Source organism: Phoenix dactylifera, unplaced genomic scaffold (genome assembly GCF_009389715.1).
Source record: "Phoenix dactylifera cultivar Barhee BC4 unplaced genomic scaffold, palm_55x_up_171113_PBpolish2nd_filt_p 001261F, whole genome shotgun sequence".
Lineage (NCBI taxonomy): Eukaryota > Viridiplantae > Streptophyta > Magnoliopsida > Arecales > Arecaceae > Phoenix > Phoenix dactylifera.
The window spans coordinates 67159-91786 of NW_024068595.1; the positions used below are offsets into that span (position 1 = coordinate 67159).

The 24628-nt window shown below is 39.5% G+C and overlaps 1 protein-coding gene across 3 annotated transcripts in view; it reads right to left on the reverse strand.

Moving 5' to 3' along the window:
- LOC120103924 (serine/threonine-protein phosphatase 4 regulatory subunit 2-like) overlaps positions 1–24628 on the reverse strand; it is a 64309-nt gene that overhangs the window by 9512 nt on the left and 30169 nt on the right. The gene's annotated exons all lie outside the window — the stretch shown is intronic.

The following is a 24628-nucleotide window of genomic DNA, read 5'->3' on the forward strand; positions in this document are numbered from 1 at the left end:
CCAAATATCGAGGATACATTGCAATCCATACAAACTTTTCTACAAGGTCAAGCTAATATCAATGCTCAAAATACTCGAAATTTTGAAGACATAAGGAACTAATTGTCAATGTTGACTACCGTCCTAAGTACCCAAGAAAAGGGTAAGCTTCCAGCTCAACCCCAACCTAACCCACAAGTGCACGGTAATAATAATACGGCTCCTTCTAGTTCACATACAGAGTATGCAAAGAGCATCATGACTTTGCGTAATGGGAAAGTCATTGATCAAACTGTCCAATTGAGACCGCAAGTCACCTCTAATTCTGATGCTCCCAAAGTCGATGAAAGGGACAAAGAAGAAGTTGAGGTCCCAACTTCTACTAAGAAAGTTGAATGTCCTTTTCCTCCACCTTTTCCACAACGGTTAAAGCCGTTGCAAAAGCTCGAACCTAATTCTGAAATTCTTGAGCTTTTTAAACAAGTAAAGATCAACATACCTCTTCTTGATGCAATCAAACAAGTACCCTCATATGCCAAATTTTTGAAGGACTTGTGTACTGTCAAACGCCGATTAAATGTTAAGAAGAAGGCATTTTTAACTGAAAATGTGAGTGCTATATTGCAGCACAACATTCTCCCTAAATATAAAGATCCAGGTTGCCCAACCATCTCATGCATCATAGGTGACTTTAGGATAGAGCGAGCATTGTTAGATTTAGGGGCGAGTGTGAATTTATTGCCATATTCTGTATATGAGCAACTTGGTTTAGGTGAGTTGAAGCCAACCTCCGTCACTTTGCAATTAGCTGACAGGTCAGTTAAAATTCCAAGGGGGATTATCGAGGATGTATTAGTCCAAGTAGACAAGTTCTACTTTCCTGTCGATTTTATTGTATTGGACACACATCCGGCTTCGAACTCACAGTCTCAGATTCCGGTCATTTTAGGACGTCCATTCCTTGCAACTTCTAATGCATTGATTAATTGTAGGAATGGCGTCATGAAGCTTTCTTTTGGCAATATGACCTTAGAACTGAACATATTTAATGTGTGCAAACAACCCAATGATTCCGAAGAGAGTAAGGAGGTTGATTGGGTTGAAACCATCGCAGAAGAATATTTGTTAGCTAAAGCAATTAACGACCCATCCAATGATAGCTTAATTGATTGGTGTCCTAATGGAACCGATGACGATGATTTGTCAGTCACACCTATTGTGGATAATCTGGATATCAAGATGGTCAATGGGTGGAGACCAAAAGTAGGAGAATTTGAGAGGTTGTCGCCTCGAGAGATGAAAATAGTACCATCCCGTGAGCAAGCACCCCAGCTCGAATTGAAACCCTTACCGAAGGAACTCAAGTATGCCTTTCTTGGACCCGAGGACACTTACCCTATAATTATCTCGTCTGATCTTAATCATGACCAAGAAAGAAAATTACTTGGTGTTCTAAAGAATCATAAAGGAGCCTTAGGGTGGTCTATTGCCGATTTGAAGGGAATTAGCCCCTTAATTTGCACGCACCGGATATATTTGGAGGACAATGCCAAAACCACAAGGCAAATGCAACGAAGGTTAAATCCTACAATGAGAGATGTGGTTAAGGCAGAAGTCCTCAAGTTGCTTGACGTGGGTATTATTTACCCAATTTCCGACAGCAAGTGGGTAAGCCCTACTCAAGTCGTTCCTAAGAAATCGGGTTTGACGGTAGTAGAAAATGAACAAGGTGAATTAGTTCCAACTCGTGTCCCGACGAGTTGGCGCATGTGTGTTGACTACCGAAAGCTGAATTTGGTCACACGAAAGGATCACTTTCCTCTACCCTTCCTAGACCAAGTATTGGAGAGGGTTGCAGGGCATGATTTCTATTGTTTTCTCGATGGCTATTCGGGATATTATCAAATTGAAATTTCACCGGAAGATCAAGAGAAGACTACCTTCACTTGTCCTTTTGGCACATTTGCTTTCCGACGAATGCCATTCGGGTTGTGTAATGCACCTGCAACATTCCAAAGATGCATGCTCAGCATCTTTGAAGACATGAACGAAAAATTTTTGGAAGTGTTCATGGACGACTTCTCCGTTTTTGGCGACACATTTGATGATTGCCTGTCACATTTACAAGCTGTCTTAGCTCGATGTATGGAAAAGAATTTGATACTGAATTGGGAGAAATGCCACTTCATGGTGCCAAAGGGAATTGTCTTAGGACATATTGTTTCATCGAAGGGCATGGAAGTAGATAGAGCTAAGACTGATTTAATTGCTAAGCTACCTGCACCCAAGACGGTTAGAGATGTTAGATCATTTTTGGGTCACGCCGGATTTTATAGGAGGTTCATCAAGAACTTTAGTGTCGTAGCTCGACCATTATGTAACCTCCTATCCCTTGATACATCGTTCAATTGGACTGAAACTTGCCAAGATGCATTCGAGAAGTTAAAGTCTATGCTTAGCACTGCACCCATCGTTCGACCACCCGATTGGTCATTACCTTTTGAGATTATGTGCGACGCTAGCGACTATGCGATAGGAGCTGTCCTAGGACAACGCAAGGATAATAAGCCATATGTCATTTACTATGCAAGCAAAACCTTAAACGATGCTCAAATGAATTACACTACCACCGAGAAGAAATTGCTTGCAGTAGTATTTGCCTTAGATAAATTTCGCTCTTATATCCTTGGTGCTCCTATTGTTATCTTCACGGACCATGCGGCACTAAAATATTTGTTGGATAAGAAAGAAGCCAAACCACGCTTAATACGATGGATACTTCTACTCCAAGAATTTGACATCACTATCAAAGATAAAAAAGGAGTAGAGAATGTGGTTGCTGACCATTTATCACGATTAGTTTTTCATGATTCAGTGCCACAGTTTTCCATCAAGGACTCATTCCCTGAAGAGCAGTTGTTTGCACTTTCTAGTATACCATGGTATGCAGATATTGTAAATTTTCTTGTTACAAGCCGGATGCCGGAGCATTGGGGGTCGACAGATAGAAAAATTTTCTTGCGCGAAGTAAAGAATTATTACTATGACGAACCCTATTTGTTTAAATATTGCAATGATCAAATCTTTAGACGATGCATACCGGATCATGATATACAAAGCGTACTTTCTTTCTGCCACACTGATGCTTGCGGTGGACACTTTGCCTCTAAGAAAACTGTTGCAAAAGTTTTGCAATGTGGTTTCTATTGGCCTACTATGTTCAAAGATGCCCACAAGTTCTGCAGAACATGTGATCCATGTCAACGTATTGGAAGTCTAACTCGTAGGCAAATGATGCCTCTTCAACCCATTACTATTATCGAAATTTTTGATTGTTGGGGCATCGATTTTATGGGCCCATTCCCACCGTCTTTTGGATATGAGTACATTTTAGTCGGTGTCGAATATGTGTCCAAATGGGTAGAAGCTGTCGCTTGTAAGACCAATGATCACAAACCTGTCCTAAAGTTTTTTTAAAAAAATATTTTTTCACGATTTGGGATGCCTAAGGTCATAATTAGTGACGGTGGAAAACACTTTTGTAATAAGCCTTTTGAGACATTATTAAAAAAGTATGGTGTCACCCACAGAGTTGCTACCCCATATCACCCGCAAACTAGTGGCCAAGTAGAATTAGCCAATAGGGAAATCAAGCGTATTTTAGAAAAAACGGTAAATCCATCACGAAAAGATTGGTCCTTAAAACTATCAGATGCATTATGGGCCTATCGTACTGCATACAAAACCATTCTTGGCATGTCTCCCTACCGGCTAGTCTACGGTAAACCGTGTCATTTGCCCGTAGAAATAGAACATAAATCGTATTGGGCAATTAGAAAATTGAATTTTGATTTACAAGATGCCGGTCTAGCTAGAAAATTGCAATTAAACGAGCTTAATGAGATTCGCAGAGATGCTTATGACAATGCTAAAATTTGCAAAGAACGAATGAAGATCTTACATGATAAATCAATTTTAAAAAAATCTTTTGAACCATTGCAAAAAGTTCTTTTATATGATTCCCGCTTACATCTGTTTCCTGGTAAGTTGCGATCGAGATGGACAGGTCCTTACATTATAAAAACTGTTTTTCCACATGGGGCGGTTGAGATTGAGAATCCACGGGACGGTAGAATTTTTAAGGTAAATGGACATAGGTTAAAACCTTTTCTTGAGAATTTTGCAGATGAAGAGGACTCCTTTTCCTTGGGGGAGCCTTCTTATGACTGAGCATGAAGGCAAAGGTATGTGTATATTAGTTAGGATTATTTTTCTAGTTTTGTAGGTTTTATTTTCTGGATATCAACAGCTCAAGGTATTTTCTTTCTCTCCAATATTATTTTCTCTACTGTCTCTCATATAAATATTTCGTGTATCTATTACATTGAGGACAATGCAATGTTTAAGTTGGGGGGAGGGAAGTATTTCCAAAAAAAAAAAAAAAAAAACTTACTTTTGCATTTGATTTATTCTATTACTTTCTTTTCTAAACAAATGCACATGTATTTTCATATTGAGTTTGTGCAACTATTACGGCAAGGAACACATGCATATTATGACTGATCAGAGACTTATTATTAGATCCCCGCACATGTACTTAATGATTATAGGAAGGCCTCAGGAGTTCATATTTGTTTAATGCATTTTTATTAAGCCGTATCTGTAAAAGAAGTACGAGTATCCTTGTCCGTACTATAAGGTTCATGAATTGGTTTTCACATAAAGATAGAGATTGAATACCCCGGCTAGATCATCTAAGTACCTTATGTTCCGACCTTGGTTGACCTATAGTCACGTTGCAATCACATTATGTGGTCTAGTTTACCTTATCTATTTTGAAAAAAAAAATAAAAATAAATAAATAAATAAATAATAATAATAGTAATAATAAAATGAGGAGATGACAAGTCTAACCTCGTGGCGTAGTCTGGTTCGAGTAATTAAGCTCGAGGGGTGTTTCACCTAATGCCTTGAGCCAACTGGATCAGGAGTCATTGGCCGAAAACTCGCTACATGGACCTTGCTAGAGCCTAAGGGGGTTGGACTATTGTAATCACCATATTTAAAAAAAAAAAAAAAAAGCATGAATAGGGTTGGTCGGGCTGAACCCAGTGACATGTGGTAATGGCTGGTTTGACTCCATTGTATTGGACCTTTGTGTACTTTGGATATTTAGTTGGGATTGATAGCTCCTTCTTTTTATGCGAACCATTCTTGACAATTTTAGACAACATGAGATATTTCGAAAATTTGATGGATCAGGCCCTAATAAACTGTAGTAAACACTTGTGAACTTGAGTAGTACACCTAAAATTCAAACGGTACCATGTTGTGGTGGAGGTATTAGTACTCTGAAAAAGTCATACTATTTTATGCACACTACACTTTCATATTTCCCCTTGCTTTGATAGTTGCCATGCTTGAAAATATATATTAATTACATGGGTATTAGCTTAGAATTTAGGACCGCATGTCATATCATTAATGATGTTTGTGGGTAACATCCTTGAAAACCCTCACGAGACAACACTCGTCCACTAGGGTAACCTAGGGGTTTAACGGCTTGTTGCACATGCTAAGTGCAATCGTGATGCCCTACGAAAGTGGGTACGTATCTTAGTTTTGTGTCTTTAGCTTTAATAAAAAGTCAAAGAATTGACCAACATTTTTTTTGTACTCTCATGTAATTATTTACTCTGAATTGCTAGAGACTAGCAATAAGCTAGTTGGGGGGTATGATGAGAGCACAAAAGTGCGATCTAAGTACCAATTAACTTAGCCTAATGCTAGCAAAATAATGATAAATAATAGATGTTAACATTTGCATGATTAATATTTTATCCTTAGCACTTATTATAATTTTTAACATTATTTTATATAAATTCATCTAAAAAGGATGCATCCTTCCAACTGCAGAATAGAGTCTATGACTCTTCTTTCGCGCACCCAAGCGACTCCCCAAATTCCGCAATGCAACTCAAGATTCCAGCCGTCCGTGAGCTAGGATCTGTGATCTGATCCCCGCACCCAATCCTAGCATCCCGTGATCAACATCCAGCTCCTCTCGCAATGATCTCCCAGTCCCAGCTCCCGTGTCCGTGCAACCTCCCGAGATCCCCCTTCTATCAACCTCATCCACTGATTCCTCAGCTCCACAGCATCCGCGAGTCCACGATCATCGCCCGGCCGTCCGCCTCCGCCCAGTCTTCCGGAGTCACAACTCCATCAGCGCGTCCACCTCTCCCACGATCACCGCCCAGCCAAGATCAGCTCCAGCTCCCGTGTCCGTGAAACCTCCCAGCGGTCGTCCGGAAGAGATCGCGCTCCACCGATTCCGCCTCCTCCACAGCGTCTGCCCGAGCCCGTGATCAGCGCCTCCCAGCAGCCCGCTTCTTCCTCCATTCCAGCCATTCGAGAGCATCTCGGCACCATCCGCATCCCACGCATCCCAGCTTCCTTCCCAAGTCGAATCCGCGTCCATCCCGTGCGAAAACAGGGAGAGCAACGATCCCCACCATCCCGTGATCCACTCCTTCCGACTGCAAGCATCCTCTTCCGTCCGCATTCACCAGCGTCTGCAATCAAGGATCCACTCTAGCCCATGATTCAAGCCCTCCTCCGCGCCGGATTCACATCTTCTTCAAAGCAATCCCGCGGCCAGCTCCACCGATCCAGCCGATCCCGTGCATTCCGCCCCAACCATCACGCAGGCGTTCTTCCTCCTCTCCACGCAAAATCAGATCCATCGCTGGCTGATCTCTGGTGGGATCTATAAGAGGAGGAGAAAGGGGCTGATTCGAGAGGAGGGGGGAAAGAATAGAGGAGTCGGCTGCTGCAGGGGAAGAAAACAAGAAAGAAGAAGAGAGAAGGAAACAGGGTATACCCTGTTTCTGAAAAGAAAAAGAAATAAAAAAAGAGAGTGAAAAAGGGAGAGAGGCTGATGTTTGTAATGGCTTGCTAATTTCTTTGGCAAAGGGTGATGGGAGAACCCTTGATTTGTTACTCTCTTGAAGTAAACTCTGAACCTTGGTTTTAATTGAGTTACATATTTTCATATGTTCTGATTCTCTCCTATTTATTTATTAGATAGATTCATCATGTTTTATATTTATTGATGCATGGATTGCTCTGATATTTGATTTGTCGTAGACATAATTGACACGATGAATGCTTAAACATTGAGTTCGTGTATTCAAATGATATATTTCATGATTAGAACTATTTTTTTTATTTGATCCTTGATCGAGAATCTCTGAGTTTATTTGTTGAAAGTAATATTATCAAGGGGGATTCCGGATCCCTTACCATCTCTATCTTATTGAACTTTGTTTAATTCATCTATTATTCGCTGCTTTTAATTTCAAAAAAAATCAACTAAAAATTACATCGAAAAATTACGCTAATAATCCATAGATCGTTCCCTGAGGAATCGACCTCGAACTTTCGAGTTATACTACTTGTGCGATTCTCCTGGACTTGGGAGAGCAGTTTTATTTTTTTCAAAAGCACCAGCTATCGATCTGGAGATGCAGGAAATACAATTTTGAGTGTTGTCAGCTCATATAGATTTCCATCCACAGAGAAGATGCCGGCTATGAGGAACTTACAGTAATCGAGGCAGAAATTCTGCTCAATATGATAGGGGACGCAGTGCCAATGCACTAACCATGAGTTCAGAAAATATTCTTATTTGGGACACAGTGCCAATGCACTTTTCATTAGAATTCCATAATTGGTGGATTTGGCATCCTATCTCAAAAGAGACCAGAAGAAGGATGACCAATCACAGCAAATTGATATCGCAAAAAATTGCTTTGCAGCCAACTTCATCGTCCAGCGCTACGATGAAGGAAGTACTACAGAAAAATCTCCTAGACAGTACTTATTTGGAGAAGAAATCCGAACAAGTAATTATATACCTAGATCATAATGATGATTTGAATGATCCATGGTTCATACGTCAAAAATATTTTAGCGAAATGGGTTATCCTTCATGTGAAGAAAAAAACAGAATAGTAATAGAGACAATCTTACTCCATACTAATTCTGTTGAAATCAACCATAATTTCCATAACAATTCAATGAGAGGTGGCATCATCAATTTCAGCAGATACACTATTCATAGGGTAATCAGACCCAATAAATGGGGATTTGACCCAAATCAGAGCAAGCCATTTCAAAGAAACCAGTCTTGGTTTCTGTAGGTCAATACAGACGTGCTACAGAAACCTCTTTGAGGCTGGTTTCATAAATGGTGGACCTACTTTGGGCTAGATCTAAATTTTTTTGTCCAAAAAAATATTTGAATATTTTGAAGACTGGGTGGATAATCATCCCACCATCAACAAATTGACAGATGATAATATCTCTTCTAAGTTATGTCCCATGATGTTTATTATTAAAAACAGAACTCTATGGATATGAACATGGGTCCTATCTGCAGAACTTGAAGCCAGAAAAAATCTTTCCGTGTTTAAAAGAAAGTTTTTATATATGTGGTGGCTGGGCATGCCCAGAGAAAAATATAATGATATAATCACCACTTTAAAAACTAATTTAATTTCTTATAAGAGCATGAATGAACATGCCATATCTCAGCAATCAGCTGATCTTAATGATAATTATTTTGTTAATCTAAAAAATAAGTTCTCCCGAAAGTATCCTTACTGCACCGAAGAAGAAATCATGGTCAAATGCTTTGACCACATGAAACAGCAATTTTACTGCACATTCGAGGCCAATCCAATTGCAAATGCCTCCATGAAATCTATTGAATCAAGGACTTCGTCTTCATCAACTCTAGAAGACCAGAACAAGTACAGATGTTTAGCAGGAGAATTTCAAGATTCCTATGTAGAAGATACAGTCCTTTCACATAGAGGACAGGACAAAAGCCATCTGGCAAAGGATTCTTGCCAGCAGACCTCGCAAGGAGCGGTCAAATCAAGACTAGAAGATAAAGGTAAAAAGCCTGCCCATTCAGACTGATCAGATTAGCATCAACAAACTAAGCCATGTGATCAGCCAAATCACTAGCTGAGTCACCAAACACCATCCAGAAGGAATACACATTCGGCAGAAGGAATCCACTTTTGGCAAGCTTCATCCAGAAGTAATCAGCTTTCGGCCACACTAGGTACCAATTATGGTCATATCAACTTTAATAAAGTTGCTTTATTCTACATTAGCCTTATGCCAGTGCACAACTTCGGACGGAGGAAGACTCCCTCCAGCAAAGGAATCTACTTTTCATAAAGCTACTTTAATAAAGAAGCTTTATGTCGACGTCAGCTTTCTTCAGGCGAAAGAAATCACTCCAGCTAAAGAAAAAAGAATCAGCTTTTTGAAAAGTCACTTTTTGTAAAAGCAATATGCTTTACTTTATAAAAGCAAATTGCTTTAAGTCTTTTCCTTTTTTTTAGTCTTGTCATTCGTTTACCTATCAGCCATAAGCGGCAGAGCTAACTTTCGGACTACAAGAATGCTTGGAAGCCAACTTTGTTTTTCTGCTATTTAAGGGGACAACCTCTCCCTTGTTGAGGCAGAAGCTTCAGCCTTTGGAGAAATAAAATTTCTTGTTCCTCCACTCCTGATTGCGTTCTCTCTCCCGCTCCCGCTCCTTAATTGGTATCAGAGCCAAGTTGGTTTCTAAGCATTCTTGGAATCTGAAAATTAGCTCTGTCGCTCATGGCCGACAGGTAAAAGAATGACAAGACTAAAAAAAAAGAAAAAGACTTAAAGCAATTTGTTTTTTATAAAGTAAAGCATCTTGCTTTTACAAAAATCAACTTTTCGAAAAGTTGATTCCTTTTTCTCTGGCTGGAGTGATTTCTTCCGCCTGAAAAAAAGCTAACATCGACATAAAGCTCCTTTATCAAAGTAGCTTTATGGAAAGTAGATTCCTTTGCTGTGCTGGCATAAGGATGATGTAGACTAAAGCAACTTTATTAAAGTTGATGTGAACATAATTGGTGTGCCTATCGTGAAAGAAAGTTGATTCCTTCTGGATGAAGCTTGCCGAATGTGGATTCCTTCTGCTAAAAAGTGGATTCCTTCTGGATGGTATTTGGTGACTCAGCTAGTGATTTGGCTGATCACATGGCTTGGTCTGCTGATATTAATCTGATCAGTCTGAATGAGCAGACTTTGTCTATCCTCTAGCCTTGATTTGACTGCCCTTTACAAAGTCTGCTAGCAATTCTTTGCCAGATGGCTTCTGTCCTGTCCTCTGTGTGAAAGGACTGTGTATCTTCTGCATAGGAATCTTGAGATTTTTCTACTAAACATCTGTACTTGTTGTGGTCTTCTGGAGTTGATGAAGACGAAGTCCTTGATTCAGTAGATTTCATGGAGGCATTTGCAATTGGATTGGCCTCGAATGTGCAGTAAAATTGCTACTTCATGTGGTCAAGGCATTTGACCATGATTTCTTCTTCGGTGCAGTGAGGATGCTTCCGGAAGAACTTATTTTTTAGATTAACAAAATAACTATTATTAAGATCAGCTGATTGCTGAGATATGGCATGTTCATTCATGCTCTTATAAGAAATTAAATTAGTTTTTATAGTGATGATTATATCATTATATTTTTCTCTGGGCATGCGCCCAGCCACCACTTATATAAAAACTTTCTTTTAAGCACAGGAAGATTTTTTCTGCTTCAAGTTCTGCGGATTTGACCCATTTCCATATCCATGGAATTATGTTTTCAATAATAAACATTATGAGACGTAAGTCAGAAGAGATATTATCATCCGTCAATTTATTGATGGTGGGATGATTATCCACCCAGTCTTCAATATATTTGTTGCCCAAGGCGACAAGCCAAGAGGGGGGGTGAATTGGTTGCTCTTAATTTTTGCTATCTTACTTATGTCAATTGATGAGTTAGTGAAATTTAACAAAGCACAATACAAACACACAAGAAGTATAGTGGTTCGGTGCTCTCCTAAGCACCTACGTCCACTCTCCAAGCGACCCCTTAGGAATTCACTATAATCCCGCGGATTACAGTTGGATTGTTTTCCGGGCTCACAATCCAAAAACCTTTACACTTTGGTTTTCCGGGATCAACAAAAACCTATGTTGGTTTTACAGGCTCACCAACGAACCTATGTTGGTTTTCCGGGCTCACCAACGAACCTTTACAATTGGTTTTACGGGTTCACCAATAAACCTACACCGTTGGTTTTGCGGGCTTACCAATAAACCTTTACAAGGTGATTAATAAAAGAAGTAAGAAGATTTAAGCTCCTAGATGAGCAAGTATAACAATTATAATCTACAAAGAAGAGTTTAGAGAATAGTTATCGCTTGATGAGACTTCTCTCTTCTTTGTCAAGGATGCTTCACTCTTCAAGGGTGGATGGAGCTCTTAATGACTCTTGGAATCTGCTCAACCACTTTTTTTGACTCTTGAATGAAGCACTTGGATGAAGAAGATTAGGGCACTTGTCTTTCTTGTATACTCTTTGATATTTTGCAAAAAGGATTTTTTCTCTGATGAATAGTGCCACTTTAAATAGTTTCCTTCATCCATTGGACAAGCCCCAATGGTTAGAATTCAAAAACTAGCCGTTACTCACTGTTGGAAGGTCAAAAAGTACTTCTGCAGAACTAGCCGTTATGCTTCTGCCCGTGCTTGGGTCGACTCAACTTTTACTGGGGTCGACCCAACTTTCACTTGGGTCGACTCAACCTTTCCTTGGGTTGACCCTCTCAGAACCACAGAACCTTGTATTTCAGCCTTCCTTCACTTGGGTCGACTCAACATCTTCTTGGGTCGACTCAAGGTTCAGTTGGGTCGACTCAACTTCCACTTGGGTCGACCCTCTCAGGGTTTCCAGAGAACCTATTTTGAATGTCATTGCCTTTGGGTCGACCCTCTCAGTGTTTGGGTCGACTCAAGTTTGGGTCGACTCAACTTCCTCTTGGGTCGACCCTCTCAGTGTTTCCAGAGAACTGTTTTCTTGAGGCTTGAGAGGCTTGAGGTTTGGGTCGACTCATCCTTTCCTTGGGTCGACCCAACTACTGTTCATCCGTGCCATTTTTGCAGAAGTGTGCCAGATGCTTTCTTGATGTGCCGGGGTCGACCCAATCAACCTTGGGGTCGACTCAATCCACACTTTGCTGCAACTCAAGGTTAGATTCATCCATATAAACAATGAAATGCATCTTTATCTTATTATACGAATTGTACTGAGAGTAACAGACTTATAAATTATGTATCGAATTAACTTGTAACATACTCTTGATTATTGTATTAATCATCAAAATACCACTATCATCCTCAATCTCCCCCTTTTTGATGATTACAAAATATAGAGTATGAGCCTATTGATACTTATCTTAAAATTAATTTTAAAAGGGCTCAAGTTGCTGAATTTCAGCTTTTCAAATTTAAGAGTGAAGTCTCCCCCTATTTCATCCAAATGTTTCCAATTTGACTTTTTGAATTACTCCCCCTTTCTTTTATATTTTATTAAAGATGAAACTTCAAAAATTTGAGATAAAGCATGAGTTTCAAATTATGTATCGAGGTGTGAAAGGTATGTGCCAAATTCTGAAATTCTATGTGCCAAATTCTGAAATTCAATATAAATTTTAGATTTGATCATTTTCATTGTGACAAATTGCTCCCCCTTAAATGTATATGCTTTCCTATTATAATTTTCAACTTGTTTGCCAACTTATTTCTCTTTTCTTGCTCAACTTATTTCTCTTTCCTTACTTCTCTCCCTTTTTGTTATCATCAAATAGGTGCATGGGAATAGACACAATAATTAACAAACATTTCAACTTCATTGATCAAAATGGAACATTGTAGTACAATAATGCCAAAACAAAAACATATACAATGTTCCTCCATCAAAGTTCAAAGTACATGATCAACACAAAATACATATGAGAACTAGATACATATCCTAGGCTCTAATCAGAAATGCTAATATCAGCCTAGGGGGTATCTAATGGCTGTGATCTAGTCCTCATCCTCCTAGCATAAGTGGCGAGGGGAGGTCGAGCCTGATGGGACTGAGTCTGGCGTGGAGCTCGGTGAGCTGGATGACTCTGTGCCGAAATCTCTGACTCAGCTGCCTGTGGCACAGATGGTCCATGAACCTCTCTCTCTCTCCGTAGAGCTCCTATCTGCTCTCTAAGATCACTGATCTCAGCAGTCATGATATCTAGTCTGCTTGTCAGCCCATCAGTGATAGTCCTCGCCTGAGCTAACATAAGCTCAGTCATCCTACTCCAAAACTCATCTGTGTCTCCCGCAGGAACAGATGACGAAGGTCCAGCCTCTGAAGGTGCAGTAGGATGATCCGTATGCTCCTCATCCTCAGGGATAGGGTCTCCAATATCTGGTGCATCACCCTCTGGTGCATCATCCTGAATCTCTGCTCCAGCACGTACCCACTGCCCGTTCACCTTCTCATAGCCCATGCGAACAAGGGATCGTGCAGTGTATGTGTCGGTGAAAAGTAGATGCCTGGAGATCTCTCCCTCTACAGATATATCGTGCTGTCGGAAGATCAAGGTGAGTGTCATACCATAAGGCAGGAAGACTCTGGAGTTGCATATCACCTTCCTCATCTGCCTCAGTATCATGGCCGGGAGATTCAGGGGAATGCCCTGAATAATATGCTCCATAACAACCAGATCTCGCTCTGAAATGAGATCAAATCTCCCGCTCTTCGGAAACAAAATCCGACCAATGAAGTTGTGCAACAACCTCATTTCCGCTGAAAGAGAGCTTGCTATTACATTTTCCGAGTAGTCGAAGTCTTCATTCTCAAGAATCAACTGCAAGGCTCTCAATTTGTTTTCTGGCTTTTCTGGAGTTGCTCCTTCGCAGGGGAGATGAAGCAACTCACTCAAACTTTCTTCCGAGACTCTAACCCTTACTCCACGAACTTCGGATATAAGCCCTTCCATTCCAGTTTTGAGGAAGGCATAGAACTCACGGACTAATCCCGGGTAGATCACCACATCTAGGGAGCAAAGATACTCCCATCCTTGCCTTCGGATCCATTCCCCCAAACGGAACCCTTCTTGATCCAAAAACTCGGAATGGATCCTTCTCCCCATTGTAACCGGTCTCCCCGCAAATTTTGCAAGTTGTACTGAAGGGGAGGGAGGAGGAGGTGGCTCTACACGTGTCTCACCTTGTGGAGACACTGTAGATGGCTCTGTAGCTTCCCTATCCGCACGTGTGATCCGTGAAACTCTCCCGGATCGCTTGGCTACGGCTCTCTTGGGTCCCATTTCTCCAAGATCTTGATGTAATCTACTGTTTGGAGATGATTGGAGGAAATTTGAGAGTGGGGAATAGGGTTTTCGGAAGAGGACAAAGTGAAAACAGTGCCCTAGATAGCTCACGGGTCCCCCTTTTAACAGTGGGGTCCCGACGTTGGGTCGACCCTATTCTGGGTTGGGTCGACCCAAGTTCAGAAATTTTTCTTTCTCTTCCTTTTCCCTTCTAAAAATTTTCCTTGCTTCCAATCCTTACAAATTCTTTCTGGGACAATGATACATGAGTAAGGAATCTATAGATGACAAGTTTGACTCATGTTTAATGGGTTTTTAGAAATGGGAGGAGTGTATCATGAGACTGCTTGCTCCCTTTTATATCTCTTCAATAAAAAGAATCACATATGCCTAATTCCCTCCTAAGCGTGCAAAATCTATCTTCACTCAAGGGTTTTGTGAATATGTCAGCTAATTGTTTCTCAGTACATACATGCTCAATACATATGTTTCCATTTTGCACATGATCTCTAATAAAATGATATCTTATTTCAATGTGTTTGGCTTTAGAATGCTAACCGGATTTTTAGTAAGGTTGATAGCACTAGTATTATCACACTTTATAGGAATGTTATCTAGCTTAACTCCATAGTCCTCTAGTTGTTGCTTAAGCCATAGTACTTGAGCACAACAACTGCCGGCAGCTATATATTCAGCTTCAGCCGTCGACAGTGCCACTGAATTCTGCTTTTTGCTAAACCATGATACTAAGTTATTTTCTAAAAATTGACATGTTCCACTAGTGCTCTTCCTATCTAATTTGCATCCAGCAAAATCAGCATCTGAGTAGGCAAGCAAATCTAGACAGGAGTCTCTCGAGTACCATAACCCTATGTTTGTAGTTCCTCTTAAATATCTAAGGATTCTTTTAACAGCACTTAAATGACTCCTTAGGATCTGATTGGTATCTAGCACATATTCCCACACTAAACACGATGTCTGGTCTACTAGCAGTAAGGTAGAGCAAGGATCCAATTAATCCTCTATAAAGCTTAATATCAATACTCTTTCCTTTCTCATCTTTGTCTAGCTTACTAGTAGGATTCATTGGAGTGCCTACTCCCTTGTGATTTTCATTCCCAAACTTCTTTAGTATTTTCTTAAATTAGATAGGAAGAGCACTAGTGGAACATGTCAATTTAGATAGGAAGACTGTTTTCTCTTGAGATTCTCATAATAAAACAAGTTAGTAAAACTTTGGACATAGTCCCAAACTCCCAATAATTAGCTAGGTGTTGCCCAAGGTGACAAGCCAAGAGGCGGGGGTGAATTGGTTTCTCTTAATTTTTACTATCTTACTTATGTCAATTGATGAGTTAGTGAAATAGAACAATGCACAATACAAACACACAAGAAGTATAGTGGTTCGGTGCTCTCCTAAGCACCTACGTCCACTCCCCAAGCGACCCCTTGGAAATTCACTATAATCCCGCGGATTACAGTTAGATTGTTTTACGGGCTCACAATCCAAAAACCTTTACACTTTGGTTTTCCGGGATCACCAAAAACCTATGTTGGTTTTACGGGCTCACCAACGAACCTATGTTGGTTTTACGGGCTCACCAACGAACCTTCACAATTGGTTTTACGGGTTCACCAATAAACCTACACCGTTGGTTTTGCGGGCTCACCAACAAACCTTTACAAGGTGATTAATAAAAGAAAGAAGAAAGTTGAAGCTCCTAGATGAGCAAATATAACATTTATAATCTACAAAGAAGAGTTTAGAGAATAGTTATCGCTTGATGAGACTTCTCTCTTCTTTGTCAAGAATGCTTCACTCTTCAAGGATGGATGGAGCTCTTAATATCTCTTGGAATCTGCTCAACCACTTTCTTTTGACTCTTGAATGAAGCACTTGGATGAAGAAGATTAGGGCACTTGTCTTTATCTTATTATACTAATGTATTGAGAGTGACAGACTTATAAATGATGTATCGAATTAATTTGTTACATACTCTTGATTATTGTATTAATCATCAAAATACCACTATCATCCTCAATCTCCCCCTTTTTGATGATTACAAAATATAGAGTATGAGCCTATTGATACTTATCTTAAAATTAGTTTTAAAAGGGCTCAAGTTGCTGAATTTCAGCTTTTCAAATTTGAGAGTGAAGTCTCCCCCTATTTCATCCAAATGTATCCAATTCGACCTTTTGAATTACTCCCCCTTTCATTTATATTTCATTAAAGATGAAAATTCAAAAATTTGAGATAAAGCATGAGTTTCAGATTATGTATCGAGGTGTGAAAGGTATGTGCCAAATTCTGAAATTCTATGTGCCAAATTCTGAAATTCGATTTAAATCTTAGACTTTAACATTTTCATTGTTACAAATTGCTCCCCCTTAAATGTATATCCTTTCCTATTATAATGTTCAACTTGTTTGTCAACTCATTTCTCTTTCCTTGCTCAACTTATTTCTCTTTCCTTGCTTCTCCCCCTTTTTGTTATCATCAAATAGGTGCATGGGAATAGACACAATAATTAACAAACATTTCAGTTTCATTGATCAAAATTGAACATTGTAGTACAATAATGCCAAAACAAAAACAAATACAATGTTCCTCAATCAAAGTTCAAAGTACATGATCAACACAAAATACATATGAGAACTAGATACATATCCTAGGCTCTAATCAGAAATGCTAATATCAGCCTAGGGGGTATCTAATGGCCGTGATCTAGTCCTCATCCTCCTAGCATAAGTGGCGAGGGGAGGTCGAGCCTGATGGGACTGAGTCTGGCGTGGAGCTCGGTGAGCTGGATGACTCTGTGCCGAAATCTCTGACTCAGCTGCCTGTGGCACAGATGGTCCATGAACCTCTCTCTCTCTCCGTAGAGCTCCTATCTGCTCTCTAAGATCACTGATCTCAGCAGTCATGATATCTAGTCTGCTTGTCAGCCCATCAGTGATAGTCCTCGCCTGAGCTGACATAAGCTCAGTCATCCTACTCCAAAACTCATCTGTGTCTCCCGCAGGAACAGATGACGAAGGTCCAGCCTCTGAAGGTGCAGTAGGATGATCCGTATGCTCCTCATCCTCAGGGATAGGGTCTCCAATATCTGGTGCATCACCCTCTGGTGCATCATCCTGAATCTCTGCTCCAGCACGTACCCACTGCCCGTTCACCTTCTCATAGCCCATGCGAACAAGGGATCGTGCAGTGTATGTGTCAGTGAAAAGTAGATGCCTGGAGATCTCTCCCTCTACAGATATATCGTGCTGTCGGAAGATCAAGGTGAGTATCATACCATAAGGCAGGGAGACTCTGGAGTTGCATATCACCTTCCTCATCTGCCTCAGTATCATGGCCGGGAGATTCAGGGGAATGCCCTGAATAATATGCTCCATAACAACCAGATCTCGCTCTGAAATGAGATCAAATCTCCCGCTCTTCGGAAACAAAATCCGACCAATGAAGTTGTGCAACAACCTCATTTCCGCTGAAAGAGAGCTTGCTATTACATTTTCAGAATAATCGAAGTCTTCATTCTCAAGAATCAACTGCAAGGCTCTCAACTTGTTTTCGGGCTTTTCTGGAGTTGCTCCTTCGCAGGGGAGATGAAGCAACTCACTCAAACTCTCTTCGGAAACTCTAACCCTTACTCCTCGAACTTCAGATATAAGCCCTCCCATTCCAGTTTTCAGGAAGGCATAGAACTCACGGACCAATCCTGGGTAGATCACCACATCTAGGGAGCAAAGATACTCCCATCCTTGCCTTCGGATCCATTCCCCCAAACGGAACCCTTCTTGATCCAAAAACTCGGAGTGGATCCTTCTCCCCGTGGTAACCGGTCTCCCCGCAAATTTCGCAAGTTGGACTGAAGGGGAGGGAGGAGGAGGAGGCTCTACACGTGTCTCACCTTGTGGAGACACTGTAGAAGGCTCTGTAGCAGCCCTATCTCCGCACGGGTGATCCGTGAAACCCTCCCGGATCGCTTGGCTACGGCTCTCTTGGGTCCCATTTCTTCAAGATCTTGATGTAATCTACTGTTTGGAGATGATTGGAGGAGATTTGAGAGTGGGGAATAGGGTTTTCGGAAGAGGACAAAGTGAAAACAGTGCCCTAGATTGCTCACGGGTCCCCCTTTTAACAGTGGGGTCCCGTCGTTGGGTCGACCCTAGATTTTTCTTGGGTCGACTCAACGTTGGGTCGACCCTATTCTGGGTTGGGTCGACCCTAGTTCAGAAATTTTTCTTTCTCTTCCTTTTCCCTTTTTAAAAATTTTCCTTTCTTTCAATCCTTACAAATTCTTACTGGGACAATGATACATGAGTAAGGAATCTATAGATGACTAGTTTGACTAATGTTTCATGGGTTTTTAGAAATGGAAGGAGTGTATCATGAGACTGCTTGCTCCCTTTTATATCTCCTCAATAAAAAGGATCACATATGCCTAATTCCCTCCTAAGCGTGCAAAATCTATCTTTACTCAAAGATTTTGTGAATATGTCAGCTAATTGTTTCTCAGTACATACATGCTCAATACATATGTTTCCATTTTGCACATGATCTCTAATAAAATGATATCTTATTTCAATGTGTTTGGCTTTAGAGTGCTGAACCGGATTTTTAGTAAGGTTGATGGCACTAGTATTATCACACTTTATAGGAATGTTATCTGGTTTAACTCCATAGTCCTCTAGTTGTTGCTTAAGCCATAATACTTGAGCACAACAACTACCGACAGCTATATATTCAGCTTCAGCCGTCGACAGTGCTACTGAATTCTGCTTTTTGCTAAACCATGATACTAAGTTATTTTCTAAAAATTGACATGTTCCACTAGTGCTCTTCCTATCTAATTTGCATCTAGCAAAATCTGCATCTGAGTAGGCAAGCAAATCTAGACAAGAGTCTCTTGAGTACCATAATCCTATGTTTGTAGTTCCTCTTAAATATCTAAGAATTTTTTTAACAGCACTTAAATGTGACTCCTTAGGATCTGATTGGTATCTAGCACATATTCCCACACTAAACACGATGTCTGGTCTACTAGCAGTAAGGTAGAGCAAGGATCCAATTAATCCTTTATAAAGCTTAATATCAATACTTTTTCCTTTCTCATCTTTGTCTAGCTTACTAGTAGGATTCATTGGAGTGCCTACTCCCTTGTGATTTTCATTCCCAAACTTCTTTAATATTTCCCTTGTATACTTAGTTTGATGAATGAAAATACCATCTTTGGTTTGCTTTATTTGTAATCCGAGAAAGAAACTTAGTTCTTCCATCAAACTCATCTCGAATTCTCCGTGCATTAAATTAGCAAACTCTTTGCAAAGATTATCATTTGTGGCACCAAAGATTATGTCATCTACATATATTTGTACCACTAGCAGATTTTCGTCTTTTTTTTTGAGAAAAAGTGTTTTATCTACATTTCCTCTACTGAAGTCATTATTTAGTAGAAATTTGCTTAATCGATCATACCAAGCCCTAGGTGCTTGCTTCAATCCATATAATGCCTTATGTAGTCTAAACACATGATTTGGCAATTCATGATTCTCAAAACCAGGAGGTTGCTCTACATATACTTCTTCCTCTATAAAACCGTTTAAGAAGGCACTTTTTACATCCATTTGATACAATTTGAAATCCATAAAACATGCAAAAGCTAGAAGTAATCTAATAGCCTTTAATCTAACTACGGGAGCAAATGTTTCATCAAAATCTATCCCTTCTTCTTGATTGTATCCCTTAGCTACAAGTCTAGCTTTATTTCTTATAACTACCCCATTTTCATCTAATTTATTTCTAAAGATCCATTTTGTTCCAATTACAGAGTTATGCTTTGGTCTCTCAGTTAATGTCCATACATTACTTCTTTTGAATTGATTTAATTCTTCTTGCATAGCATTTATCCAATTGGTATCTTTTTCAGCTTCGTCATAAGTCTTAGGTTCTAACTGTGAAACAAAAGCAAGATAATCATTTAAATTTCTAAGAGAGGATCGAGTTCTTACCCCTTGAGATGGATCACCAATGATTAAGTCTTTAGGGTGTCCATATGCATACCTCCATTCCTTTGGCAAGTCTTGAGATTGTGGTGGCACGCGATCATTTTCCTTATCTTGATTTGGCACGTCATCAAGATTTAATTTTTCAAAGTTAATAATTTCTGCATCATCATCAAGGATATTTTCTTTCCTAGCAGACTCACTATCAGACTAATCAAATATGATATTAACTGACTCTTCGACTACAAGAGTTCTTTTATTAAACACTCTGTATGCCCTGCTAGATGTGGAGTATCCTAAGAAGATACCTTCATCTGACTTGGCATCAAATTTACTTAGATCCTCCTTGCCATTGTTTAAAATGAAACATCTACATCCAAATACTCTAAGATATTTAGCGGTTGGTTTCTTATTCTTCCAAAGTTCATAAGGAGTTTTCTTGGTTATAGGTCGTATTAAAACCCGATTTAGAATATGGCAAGCAGTGCTTATAGCTTCAGCCCAAAAGTACTTTGGAAGATTTGACTCGCACAACATCGTGCGTGCCATTTCTGCCAAGGTCCTATTTTTCCTTTCAACAACCCCATTTTGTTGAGGCGTTCTAGGTGCTGAAAATTGATGTGAGATACCATTTTCATTACAAAATTCTTCAAAGTGTTGATTTTCAAATTCAGTTCCATGATCACTTCGAATTGCTATTAAGGTGAGCTTCTTTTCATTTATGATATAATTATAATGTTTCAAGAATGCTGAAAATGCTTCATTCTTATGTGCCAAAAATGAAACCCATGTATATCTTGAAAAATCATCTACTATAACTAGTCCATACTTCTTCCCTCCTAGACTCGCAGTTCTAGTGGGTCCAAATAGATCCATATGTATGAGTTCAAAAGGCCTAATTGTTGATACTATATTCTTTGATTTGAAGGATGATTTTGTTTGTTTTCCTAATGAGCATGGTCCACAAATTTTGTCCTTTTCAAAGATCAATTTTGGCACATCTTTTATTAATTCCTTCTTGACTAGTTTTGATATTAATTCCATACTAGCATGTCCTAGTCTACGATGCCAAAGCCAACTTGTTTCATTTTTCTTTTATTTATTAGTAATTAAACATAATCCATTTTTCTTGCCTAATTCATGAAGATCTACCATGTAAATATTTCTTTGCCTTTGTCCTATAAGTACAATGCTGTTATCTTTAGGATTTGTGATTATGCATACTGATGCTTCAAATGTGACTTTAAACCCTTTATCACAAAATTGACTTATGCTAAGTAGGTTATGTTTCAAACCATTAACTAATAAAACATTTTCTATGAAGGTAGATGGAGTAATGAAAATTTTACCCTTTCCAATGATATACCCTTTTCCATTATCTCCATAGGTTACTACTCCACCCTTCTTAGACTCCAAGGTGACAAATTGGTCTACGTCACCGGTCATGTGTCTTGAACAGCCGCTATCTAGATACCATCGTTTATCCACCTTATTAGCTGCAAGACACCCCTGCAATCAAGATCAAGAATGAGCTTTAGGTACCCAAACTATGTTGGGTCCTTTAGGGTTAGTACTTGATGTTCCTTTTGGAACCCAAACTTTCTTGGATTTAAGCTTATAATTATTACTCAATTTGTTGTAGCTAGACTTTCTATAGTTACGTTCATATGCTTTATGTCCTAATTTATTGCAACAATGACAAGTAATATTTTCATTTTTAGCTTTTACAAATATGTTCTTTAAGTATTTTTGTTTTCTATTTGTTTTATATCCTAATCCAGCTTTATTATATACAGCTTTTTGACTATCAAGAATCATATTTAATTTGGTTGAGCTAAGTGTAAACTTGTCTACTAAGGATTTATATTTTTCAGCATCTTCTTTTAACTTGACATTTTCAGCAATTAGATTCTTGGTTTCATTTGTGAGTCTCCTACTTAATGTTTCATAGTTATGAGATAGTTTCAGCTTATCTTTGATAAGAGATTGATTTTCTTCTTTTAGAACTTTATTTTTATTGATGAGTTTTTTGTGTTCTTCCATGAGTTCTAAAAATGCATCATGTAATTCATCAACAGTAAAATCACATTCAAGTTCAGAATCTACCTCATCGTCATTGGCCATATGGCATATTTGGGCCATCTCTTGATGATCTTCCTCTTCCGAACTTGACTCCTCACTTTCACTCCATTCAGCCATGAAGTTCTTCTTCTTAAGTTTTCTTGCCATCCACTTTAATTCCGGGCAATCTATCTTATAATGCCCGGGCTTGTTACACTCATAACAAATTGGTGTTTCCTTTTCCTTTTCTTTGTCCTTACCCTTTTCTTTGCTTGAGCTACCTTTGAAGAAGGGTTTCTTTTTATGAAATCTCTTCTTACCTCTCATAAATTTTCTGAATTTTCTTCCAAGCATAGCCATTCCTTCTTCATCAAATTCATCATCATCATCAGATTCTTCCGATTCAGTTTCTTGTTTTGGAGTGGTAGACTTTAAGGCAATGGTCTTTCTTCTCTTGACCTCATCTTCTGAATTTTGCCTCATGGTCAACTCATGGGTCATGAGTGATCCTAGAAGTTCCTCCAATTGCAGTGTATTGAGATCCTTTGCTTCCTGAATTGCTGTTACCTTGGCCTTCCAAACTCTTGGTAGAGACCTGAGAATTTTTCGCACCAATTCAGAGTTAGTATAAGACTTTCCTAAACTCTTTAGCCCATTTATGATTTCAGTGAAACGAGTAAACATTTCAGTTATGGACTCAGTGGATTCCATTTTAAACAATTCATACTTATGTACTAATATGTTTATTTTTGACTCCTTAACTTGATTAGTTCCTTCATGTGTGACCTCAAGTTTATCCCAAATTTCTTTTGCAGAGATGCATGTAGATATTCTATTGAATTCACTTACATCTAGTGAACAGTAAAGTACATTAATCGCTTTAGCATTTAGTTGTACTAGTCTTCTATCACTTTCATTCCAATCCATTTCTGGTTTGGGTATGATAGTGCCCTCTATACTAATTGTGGGTGTGTGAGGTCCTCTAGTTATAATATACCATAATTCATAGTCTAGAGCTTGAATGAATATCCTCATCCTAGCTTTCCAGTATGTGTAATTTGTGCCATTAAATAGAGGAGGTCTATTTGTGGATTGCCCCTCACTCATAGAACATCCCACTTGGGTTGTCATGATCTTTGACTCTTGATTGTGAGATCAACAAATACTATAGGAGCACCTTGCTCTGATACCACTTGTTGCCCAAGGTGACAAGCCAAGAGGGGGGGTGAATTGGTTTCTCTTAATTTTTACTATCTTACTTATGTCAATTGATGAGTTAGTGAAATAGAACAATGCACAATACAAACACACAAGAAGTATAGTGGTTCGGTGCTCTCCTAAGCACCTACGTCCACTCCCCAAGCGACCCCTTGGGAATTCACTATAATCCCGCGGATTACAGTTGGATTGTTTTCCGGGCTCACAATCCAAAAACCTTTACACTTTGGTTTTCCGGGCTCACCAAAAACCTATGTTGGTTTTACGGGCTCACCAACGAACCTATGTTGGTTTTACGGGCTCACCAACGAACCTTCACAATTGGTTTTACGGGTTCACCAATAAACCTACACCGTTGGTTTTGCGGGCTCACCAACAAACCTTTACAAGGTGATTAATAAAAGAAAGAAGAAAGTTGAAGCTCCTAGATGAGCAAATATAACATTTATAATCTACAAAGAAGAGTTTAGAGAATAGTTATCGCTTGATGAGACTTCTCTCTTCTTTGTCAAGAATGCTTCACTCTTCAAGGGTGGATGGAGCTCTTAATATCTCTTGGAATCTGCTCAACCACTTTCTTTTGACTCTTGAATGAAGCACTTGGATGAAGAAGATTAGGGCACTTGTCTTTCTTGTGTAAGCTTTGATATTTTGCAAAAGGATGTTTCCTCTGATGAATAGTATCACTTTAAATAGTTTTCTTCATCCATTGGACAAGCCCCAATGGTTAGAATTCAAAAACTAGCCGTTACTCACTGTTGGAAGGTCAAAAAGTACTTCTGCAGAACTAGTCGTTATGCTTCTGCCCGTGCTTGGGTCGACTCAACTTTTACTGGGGTCGACCCAACTTTCACTTGGGTCGACTCAACATTTACTAGGGTCGACCCTCTCAGAACCACAGAACCTTGCATTTCAGCCTTCCTTCACTTGGGTCGACTCAACATCTTTTTGGGTCGACTCAAGGTTCAGTTGGGTCGACTCAACTTCCACTTGGGTCGACCCTCTCAGGGTTTCCAGAGAACCTATTTTTGAATGTCATTGCCTTTGGGTCGACTCATGTTAACTTGGGGTCGACTCAAGTTTCATTTGGGTC